Source organism: Archocentrus centrarchus, chromosome 23 (assembly GCF_007364275.1).
Source record: "Archocentrus centrarchus isolate MPI-CPG fArcCen1 chromosome 23, fArcCen1, whole genome shotgun sequence".
NCBI lineage: Eukaryota > Metazoa > Chordata > Actinopteri > Cichliformes > Cichlidae > Archocentrus > Archocentrus centrarchus.
This window is the reverse complement of record NC_044368.1, coordinates 14,180,174-14,187,104: the sequence shown is the minus strand read 5'-3', so window position 1 is coordinate 14,187,104 and position 6,931 is coordinate 14,180,174. Positions and strand designations below refer to the sequence as shown.

The window sequence follows — 6,931 nt, the reverse complement described above, 5'->3', positions numbered from 1 at the left end:
GAGGCACTGGATAAAAAGCCGGACAATTTGTAAACTTTTTGTAATTAAAAAAGGCCAAATCCTCTCTTTTTTCCGCAGTGTCCCCCTAAAGTGCCGGTATTTTTATCTAAAATTGGACGTAGAGGGTGCACCTTTGCGCAGAGACTGGTTTAACGCTGAGAGGCTCCTCTGGGTGCACAAAGACAGCGGCTCGCAGAGGAACTTGTTCAGAGTGAACCAGGGACGCTGGGAGGCGAAATAATCAATCTCCGGACTCGAAGTAGCAACGACCGAGCAGTTTTACCTCTCGAAACACGCTATTCCGCCAACCATCCGAGAAAAACAAGGTAAGGACTTGTTTTTAATACGTTTCAGCGGGACTTGGCGGCTGCGGAGCGGGTTAAACCTCCTTCGCTTTGGCTTCCCGAGCATGGTTGTTTTTGCAGAAAATGGCGTCATCGCCCTCTTGTTTCTGCCTGGCCGCGGCGGGGAGAGGAATAGTTTCAGAGACTTGTACCAGCCTTTTACACGCAGCGTTTACTTCCTCAAAGGTAAAATCTTCTACTGCGATGTGTTTTATTCAATAGAAACCAGTCGAAATATGGGGTTGTTCACGAATTCGCTCGGTAGAAGGACGCGCAAAGATGGAAGGGTCACCGGTCCTGTGCGCCAAGCTGCTTCTTGGAAAAGGTGCCACGGAGCCGCAAAACGCAGCGTTTTACATTCATTGTGATATCATTCCCGACCACTCAAGGCTAATCCAAATGATCGGGGATGTTTTAGTGTTACTATCATGGTGGCGATGGACGTATTCTTGCGAGTGCTGCACCTTGTCTTTGTGTGTATTTTATTCGGGTTAGCCCGTTTTTACGCCGCACTCCCCTGCCATGCTGCAATAGTTATGAGGGGCCTCTCTTTTACGGCTTGAAAGGTGCATTTTATACTTGGCTTTTTCTTTGATCAAGTTAAGCTGCTCCTTTGTTGCTCAAAATAGTGGCGTTTTTAGGCTGACAATATAACCGTGTAAAAAGAGATTTTCGGGGATAATGGGGGCGATGCAAATCGTGCCATGAGAACGACGAACTACCCTGCGCTCTGGTTCGCGGTTTGCCAGGCGAGGATAGCCTGAATGAGATAAAAAAATAAAAGTCTTTTGAACGAATCGCACAGTTTGCACAAAACTGGGGAAGTCCGGCGCTGCGCAATGATTGTGCTGTTGCTTTGCGCAGAGAACGGTGGCAGCTGCTGTAACCGCCGCCACCTTTTCGCCGCGATATTTTTTGTGTGTGTTGGCCAACCTTTTGTAAATAGTTGGACTCTTGGATAAAAGAGCACAATAGCATTCATGCGGGCCCTTTATGGCCTGTGAATGTGGTCCTAAGTCACACTCCGGCTGTCCTGTCTTTCCCCGTCAGCTACGTGCATGCGTCCTAGCTCTGGCCACCACACATCCACCATAGCGAGGCCACTGGGTTCCCTGTGTATACGCTCTGCTTGGTTCCTCCTGTGGTCAAAAGTCGATGACGGATCGAGTGGCGAGTGCTAGCACAGGCCACCAGGATTAAATCGAAACAACCACAAAAAAATCAGCCACGGAGACTGCACATCGCTCGCTCCGTGCACATTTTTATTAAGTTTCCTGAGTTATGCAACCGCATCCCCGTAGAGCGAACTGCTCATCCGCCTTTATTTACTCGTTCCCTGCCGTCGGATGTATATTTCTGTGGTAATATCTGGTGAATTGGACCAGTCCCTGTGGCGACGACACTGAATTAGGAAGATATGTCATTTGCAAATCACCCAGTGCCATTTGCGTCACAGCCCGCGGCCTCGCACGCCCATGGGGGGCGATGGAGTTGCAAATGGAGACTGTGTGTGTGTGCTGACGCTGCCCCAGCTGAACGAGAACCAATAGACACGGACTCGGGCGGCAACAATCGCCGTGCGCTTACACTCTCCAGTAGTGCACCGACTTGGGATTTCGTATCAACACGGAAGATCGCGCCGTTTATTCGAGATGGTTAGGCTTCCATCGCTCTTACTGGGATGCGTAAGTGGATGCGTACACACTGGTTAAACCTGCTACAGGGCTCGACAGGCCAGCCGGAGAGGAGTATATCCGTCCGGTCCTTTCCTCATGGTGCTCAGTGCATGTGGCTATTGTGAAGTCGCTCATGTGGATACATGTCTTTTTCACTGGATCGTGATGATATGGCCGTAAAACCTTTACTAACAGCGCGGAGAATAGTATTGGATTATGATTCCGACACTGGATAAGCACTCGCTTGTTTTTTTGTTACATCCACGGCGCGCCACGCGTTTCTGGTTTGGAGATGAGCATGGCGTTTTTACCCAGGAACGTTTTATTTGTTGCCGTTGCGCTTTAGGACACTGCGCATGGTTTGATCGTCCAGATATTAGAGAAGTAGGCAGAAAGTCATAAAAAGCCGATTTTGTCACTGTTTTGTAAGTAGTTTTTTTTTCTTTTTGGCTTAAAAGAATCTAATGGAAATGCTTGAGTATTTCTAGGAATGATGCCGATATATAGCATTTTGATAAGTGAATTTAATTAGTAATATTATCTGATATTACCTGAATATGTTTTATCTGACTAAGCCCAAGTTATGTTTGCATTGAGTTTTTTTAATTAATTTAGTATGCAGACTGTGTCCACTTCCTGTACTTTAATTTAAAAGGCTACAGATCCTGCCAGGTTCTTTAAAAACACGTCAGAAGTGATTGCTACTTGTCCTGGAAAACATGTTCCCCAAAGCAGAGACGCCACCCTGAGGTAATAGAGTAATGTAGGATTTTTTTTTTTCTTTGAAAGTTTAAAGTTCCCAACTGTGAACCTGCAGGTGGCTGTTATTTCAGTATTTGATTAACTGAAAACTTGTTCTGCGTAGCATGCTGTCAGAACCTGGTTGTACTGCCCCCTGTTGCCCCTGTTTTCTCTATTGCCCCCTGTAGAAGTTACGATACAGTGCATGAGTAACTTTGACAGAATAGACATGGTCAGTCTAACCTTCGGGAAGGATAGGAATTGTAACAAAGACATGAGTGTAGATAACAAAGTGGGTGACAAAGAACTGAAATAAGGTGGAGGGTCTGAAGTTGATGGAATTGTCTTTCATGATTAACCCCTTTATATTTGTTGTTCCACATATTATATATTGTTTCATATTACTTTCATTTGTGCCATTTGTTTGCAAATCTTTTAACTACCTCAGCTGGGCCTCAATTTCTTTTTTCTTAGGCATTTAGGTTTTTTTAGCAGCTTGAGATTAGAACAGCAGCCAAGACTCCCTGGCTTTCTTCCTTGCCGAAGCACCACAGGTATCTTGGTTTTTACCGGGGTGGATGCTGACTACACTGATGACATCACTGTATGATTCAGTCAAGTTAATGATGTAGTGTTGTGTTCAGTCTCTGAGTCAGCTTGTCGAACCAATGCACAAGTTAAGTCAGTCAACAACCCTTTTAACCTGCCAGTCACACACCACAGTCAATGGAGCCTGTAGAAACATAGGAAAATATCATCCAGGCAACAAGGTAATCAGTTTCAGCCAGTCAGCTATTAAGTCAACTTGTGAGCCAGGAAACTGGTGGGATATTTTGAGTCTACAAGCCAGTTAAACACACTAGGCCACCTGTCTTGCAGTGTCAGTGGTGAAGGTGAGTTTTTGGTACAGATCAATCTGTCTGCAGAAACTGACATTTTTGCCCATTGTGATAGAAATAGCTCTGACTGTTTTAGAACATTTGTTCAAAGCTGTTGTCACAACAGTGTTGCCTCATTACAGGGTAGGGTGGGATCTCAGGTGATCTCTGTGTGTTTTGGATTTCATAGATTGTTGCCTTCTTTCTTTGCCATTCAATGTTGACATCACCCTCTCCAGGGCTTGTACTTAATTATACATTTACATGTGATTTTAGAGCCTCGATATGAAGTCGACTATAAGCTGTGCATCCACACCTGGCCTGAAAATGCCCATTATGCATCTCCTGTGGTTATATTTATTTAAATCTGTGTCTGTGCTCCCTTTTTTGCTGCTGCATCTCTTTGCGTTGCTCTAATGTGCCGTGTGCTTGCTTTGAATTAAGACTACACAGTGTGTTATGGACAACTCCTTTCATATCTGGTTTGGACTAATTCAGCTGCTGTGTCTCCTGCCACTGAGTGTGTGTTTTTAAAGGGTGTTCTGGCTGAATTGGATTGATGGAAATGGTCGCACGAAAGCAAGTCAAGGTCTTATGTTTCAGTAAATTCTGCTGAGCAATGAAATCTGAGTAGGAACTTAAATTTGATGTTTGAGAATGATTAGTACTTGTAATTCTGGGGAATAACTCCACGTGTGTGGGGGTGGTACCTCTCAGGTATTTTCCCATTTGCGATCAAAACATTGTAGAGAACGATTTGTTTCCACAGTGATTAATGTTTGTGAGTTTTAGTAGAATATATCTACTCAAGACCAACTGGTGCGTGTCTGTATGTGAGATCCCATATGTTCCTGGGCACCAACCTGTTAATGCTGTCACACAGGATGTTTCTGTAATGCGCAGTGAGATCAGCTAATCATATTTGAATGTGGATGTTTATTTTCTTTCACCGATCACTTTCGTGACGTGGTAAACGCCGCTGAACTTTTTTCGAGCTTGTTTTAGTTTTACAGTTAGAGGGACTGTTTGACAGTTGCACAGCTATGTCTCCAGAAAATGTTGGGACACTGTGTAAAATGTAAATAGACACAGAATGAATGCATCAGTCTTCTTAAACGCTTGTCCAATTCAGGGTTGTGAGAGGTGTGATATAGGGCAAAAGGTATGGTGCACCCTGGGCAGCTTTTCCACGGAACATATTACTCCTGTCACTACTCCAATACCTTCACTGGCTTCCTGTAAAATACTGGAATAATTTTAAGATTCTGCTTTTACTTTAAAGTCTCACCACAATCTCACACCTCCATATCTCTCTGATCTTCTGCACATTGCCACTCCTTCCTGTACTCTGAGATCCTCTTCATCTGTTACTCTTGTTCTCACCTGACCATCATTAGCTTTAGAGTTTTTTCAGCCAAGTGGCCACCGGTCTTTGGGACTCTCTCCTGCAGCACATTCACAACACTGATTCTCTCCCTATCTTTAAAGCCAGTCTTAAAACACATCTTTTTAAGATTGCCTATTCTGTTTCATTTTGATTTTATGATGTATTGACTTTTAATTCAGTGGTGTCTTCCAACTATATGTTTTTGGACAAGGGGAGAAAATCCATTCAGGCACAGGAAGAAAGTGCAACTTCCACATAGAAAGGCCCTGTCTAACCATGAGGTGTGAACCAGGAACCTTTTTGCTGTGAGGCAAAAGGTTAGGGGACAGGGCAGGGCAGGGGCAGAAAAAATGGAAAAGTTGTGGAGGTATCATGCAAGAAAAGATAGGATAGAGTTCACTCTGTGAATGACTGTGTGGGCAAAGAGTTAAACAATTTCAGAGTAATACTTCTCAGAGACTAAGAGACTTTGGGATGTTCATCATCTGTAGTGCATGATATCTTTAAATGTATATCTTTAAAGTTCAAACAATCTGGAGAAATCAGTGTACGCAAGGGACAAATCCCCCCAAAATCATCGGTTTGTCGGCAGCAGTGCATTAAAAACAGTGGTGGAAATCGCTGTGTGGGCTCAGAAATGCTTCCAATAACCGTTCTCCATGAATACAGTGTGTTGCTGTATCCACAGTTGTAAGTTAAAACTCTGTCATGTATAAAAACAAAACACAGACAAAAAGAAATGTAAACAACTTTACGGATGCACCAATCCAACTTTTTCCAGTTCCGATATGATACAGAAAACTTTGCTTTGGGTGTCTGGTGATACAGAGTACTGTTCAAACGCCAGTGTTTAAATTAGCAACGTCAGGCTCAACTTAAACATTATTTTCCTAGTTTAAGTTTTATTTGTAGCAAACAAATTCATCCTTGAATATACACTTACTGAATTGTTTTTTACTGGTAAAATAACAAAACAGGACCAAGATAAACAAAATGAAAAATAAAAATATGTTGCAGTTATTCATCCAGTTTATGTGTACTAGGCCCGTTTTAGCTCATGCTAAGAGTCCTTAGACAACTACATCCTGCTGCTTTTTCTTTTTTTTTTCCAAGTTAGTTTCTCTTGACCTTCCTCACACGTCGTGTGTGTGCGCGTGTGGAGCTGACGAGACAGCTGAAGTGCAATAATATGAATCGAGTTAATGAGGACACCTTATGTTACCCAGATCCAGTAAAATATTTCCAGCAAGACTTAGACCGAACCAACATGCTTCCAGCTTTTACCTTGTATAATCGCACTGACTGAAAATAAGTGAATGTGAGCATTTCAGTCATGTCAACTTAGTTGACCAGAGTTACAGTAAAGTTAAAAAAAAAGAAAAAAAAAAAGGAAAAATACAAGAAAAGCTGTGGGAGTAGTAGGTGTGAAACACCTCCAAACTATTCTTGTTTTTGCTGCTAGTATCTTCTGTGGTACGTTAGCTCCCACACTAGCTGCTGCTGCTGCATGAAGTACATACAGAAAACATAGAACTGAATTGAATAGACTGGTTGATCATGTCTCTGATATCCACTGAATGGACCAATATTTGATCCAATATTAGATTGGTGCATTCCTAATCAACATCCAGACATCCTGCTGCTTTTTCTGGGCTCCAGTCCACACTTGAAACTTATTAGTGCCACACAGTTCAAAATCCAGCATCCTCTATGGGAGCAGGGCAGGCGGCATTGATGCATATGACATGAATAACTTGCACCTGTACAAAGGCACTGTTAATACTGAGTGATATCCCCGGGTTTGGAGCATCAGATGTAACGCAGACGAGGTCTTTTTCGGGGAAAGTAATTTGGTTTCAGAATGGCAACAATTGGTTTCGCTACTCAGTGTTGTTTAAAAGAAGA

The 6,931-nt window shown here is 43.1% G+C and overlaps 1 protein-coding gene across 3 annotated transcripts in view; it reads left to right on the top strand.

The window, feature by feature from the left end:
* Window positions 1-215: 215 nt before the first annotated feature.
* The window catches only part of znf800b (zinc finger protein 800b), a 31,940-nt gene continuing 25,224 nt past the window's right edge, over window positions 216-6,931 (top strand). Inside the window, exon 1 of one of the 3 annotated variants that reach the window (XM_030719698.1) lies at window positions 216-326. The gene's annotated coding sequence lies outside the window, so the exon portion shown is untranslated. Of the gene's footprint in view, window positions 327-3,299; window positions 3,316-6,931 lie in introns of those variants that run through there. The other 2 variants (XM_030719696.1, XM_030719697.1) reach the window with 2 other exon arrangements.